Source organism: Triticum urartu, chromosome 1A, assembly GCF_056163025.1.
Source record: "Triticum urartu cultivar PI428250 chromosome 1A, HENAU_Tu73, whole genome shotgun sequence".
In the NCBI taxonomy this organism is placed as follows: domain Eukaryota; kingdom Viridiplantae; phylum Streptophyta; class Magnoliopsida; order Poales; family Poaceae; genus Triticum; species Triticum urartu.
Window position 1 is genome coordinate 265,815,052 of NC_141873.1, and position 3,459 is coordinate 265,818,510.

At 42.1% G+C, this 3,459-nt stretch overlaps 1 long non-coding RNA gene across 1 annotated transcript; it reads right to left on the reverse strand.

Moving 5' to 3' along the window:
* Positions 1–207: 207 nt before the first annotated feature.
* Positions 208–3,071, reverse strand: LOC125506495 (uncharacterized). The gene is made up of 2 exons (XR_007282672.2): positions 1,008–3,071; positions 208–483 (listed from the first exon to the last, which is right to left on the reverse strand). It is a non-coding gene; the product is annotated as an uncharacterized LOC125506495 (long non-coding RNA).
* Between the last annotated feature and the right edge of the window lie 388 nt (positions 3,072–3,459).

Genomic DNA, 3,459 nt, shown 5'->3' on the forward strand with positions numbered 1-3,459 from the left:
CAGTGGAAGATAGTCCATCAAGTTGGATCATATTACTCACAGCAGGGAAGGATATTCTAGCACTGGTATGTCACCCCGGAACCATTTCAGAGCATGATCTCATTTGTCAAGGGCTTCAAAGTTGAGGTTGCGCACACAGCAAAAACCCTCGCCCACCTCGTGGCTCTCAGTCCACACCAGTGACTCATGCTCGTAGACGAGTTGTACTGTTGTACAACGGAAGCTAAACTGACTGATATAAACACATCATGCCCCAGTACATAGAAAATAGTTTGTTGCCTGATATAAACACAACGGTACTAAGTTTACTAACTGATTGCCACGAACATACTGAATTAAATAAACCACACTTTCCTAAACAAATAGAAAGGACAATCAATCCACCACTTGGGTAGTCAACTGCACTGATGCCGCCCGTGTCATCACTGTCAACCTCTGTAGCTCCCTCCTCCTGGATTGTCATTGTCACCTTAATCTTTTGATCTATATACCAGTGAAACCAACAATGGTGAGAGCCATTTTCATGTCAAATAACTATAAGAAACTGAGAAATTGTGATTTATGTCTGCTCTACATCTATCACATACAAATAATTTATCATCTAAACAACAGTGGGATCATGTGTTAACAATGATATTTATCAAATAAAATAGGCTGGTAAAATTTGCAGATAGGATCTAACCTGTCACAATTCACAAAAACACTAATCTATAGGTATTGCAAAGCGAAGACCAAAAATACAGTAGCACAATAATTCAACCTATGAAAATATAATTCAATCAATGAGCAACTACACAATATTTGGTTTCCCATTTAAAGCAATTAATAGCAAGTGGAGAACCATCCATCTCACACACACGATCCAGCACATCCACAAGCACCAGGCATTGCACACACACAACACACACACACACATCATGCAGGAAGAGCTGGCCCAGCCGCCACTGCCACCGCGACATGGAACGCAGGGAGATGCATGAAAAATTTGCATAAGGAAAGACACTCACGTTGCTTCTTGCGCGTCGCAGCTCCTCTGAAAGCTTTGCACATATCAACGGGCATACAATTTAATCATCTATAATGTACCAATGGTTCAAAAGGAACAAGGATTTCAGTGTGACGAAAAAAAAGAATTCTGCACAAACTCAGCATAACCTAATTAAGCTTATACACCCAACCAATCACACTATGAGTGTGTAAAGTATTAACAAAGATTTTACTATGAGCTCTCCCTTAATTCTCAACAACCAGGAAGCCCTATCCTGGTTAGTCAACTGCATCATTGCAGTCATGTTGGTGTAAGATTTGCACATTGGTTTCATAATTTCATGGTATGGCTACTGAATGGTCCGATTTGATAGTGATAACATTTTGTGTTTGAACTGAAGGGTACAGATTACATAAAAGATACTATCTCTGTTGATGTTATTTCTATATTTCTATTGCTTCTATAGTAATACTACTGCATGATGACAACTCTGCTTGTGTATCTCTACCTTTGTATGTTGGGCAGTGACAAAACTACAAATAGTCGTATACGAAAACACTAATGGTACATCGCTATGGTTCATGCTATTATACTTCACATTATTTTATCTCTACCTTTTGTATCTCTACCTTTGTATGTTGGGCAGTGACAAAACTACAAATAGTCGTATACGAAAACACTAATGGTACATCACTATGGTTCATGCTATTATACTTCACATTATTTTCTAGTATTGCTTGGAACAACATGTCTGTTTCCTAACATATCAAGAGGTACTGACCGAATTTAAACTTTTGGTGCAGGCTAAATATCAGCATCCTATATATGTCAAACATGGAACATAAGGAAAGAGAAAACTGGAAAAGTCAACCACATTGAAAAATTGAAAAGATTTCATATATGGGGATATGAGATTATCCCTCGGCAGTAAAGAAAAAAAGGAAGCCTTCAGCTGCTAGCTATTCAGGGATAAAAGTTAGAGCAGTTTCAATTGTAGGAAATTTTCATCTGCATGTTTTCTTTATTCTGAGCCATTATCAATAGAGAGTACCTTTGAAATCCAGCATCAGAACAATGTGTAAAACTTGTAAACTCAAGTACTCCATGCAGCTGGCTTAATGCACCAAAAACTCTGCTGCACAACAAAAAGTAAACCCTGCCACATACAACCACTCAGCCATGGACATGATAGAATAAAAATTAGAAGGAAAATGGCCTGACACACACCAGGCCACCAGCCAAATCCACCTGCTGACCAACAAAGGAAACCCACAACCCACCACCATAGCAAGGTAAACACCAAAACCTCACCAGAAGATGCGACACAATGAATGCGCTTGGCGCAATCCAGAACCCAATCGACCGCACCAACATCAGGAATCCCATGCCCTACATGAAGATTCCACCATAATAGCCACAACCCAAAAATCACAACGCCCAATCGAATGATGCCGGCTTGCAAGCACGACCCCAATAGCAGTGCATCACCATCCCAAACAAACAGAGAAATTAGAGCCAATGACAAAGGAAAAGGAACACAATAATCTGAACGGAGAGCGCCCTAGTAGCCGAAACAGGAAGAAGACCGAGACGGACGACCCATACAACAACCACGGCAACGCCCTCCACCCGCAGCAGGAAAACGAAGCCGTGCGCACTACCCCACAGAAATCTGAGCCGCTGACCACCTCTCCCCCTCCCAAATAATTATTTTTATCAGAGTCACAGAGGGTGGCGCAAGGGAAACGCAGGCTGCGAAGAATGCGGGACGAGGAGAATGCCAAATGGAGCTAGTGGTGGCCGGAGCATCGATTGGGAGAACCGGAGACAGCGCCGGCGTTCAATCCTAGGGTTTGCCAGGGCCTCAACTAGATTGGTTCATTGGGAAGAGGTATACCCGAAGGTTTGCTGGAATCGGAATCTAGATGGGGACGGCTGCAAGGTGGTGCGGGCGTGCGACGGTGGAGGACATGGCCGGTGGCGTCCAGGAGAGCAGCGGGCGAAGACTCGAGCAGGAAGAAAATAAAGGAAGAAGAGAGGGTCGGGCATGTGCGGGGCAGCGAGGGCAAGAAGCAAACCGACTATACCTGACAACCAGGGGCCACGGGACAACAGTACATTCTCCTGCTGATCGATCCTCACCAGCCGCGATTTACCAGGAGCGTGCATTTCCTGGGAGCTTAGTAACTAGTTAGATTCCAACTTCTATATGACAAAAACTTTTTAAAGAAAACCATAGAATCATCAAAACAAGCACACAACATAAAGAAAACAGAATCTGTCAAAAACAGAACAGTCTGTAGCAATCTGGAGATTTTGAATACTTCTATAACTTCAAAAATTATGAAAAATTAGGACAACGTGAGATATTTGTATATTAATCTTATGCAAAAACAATCAGTATTTTTATCACGTTTCTGTTAAAGACGAAAATTGTTTTCGTGAGCGCAAAAGTTTCTGCTTTTCAGCAA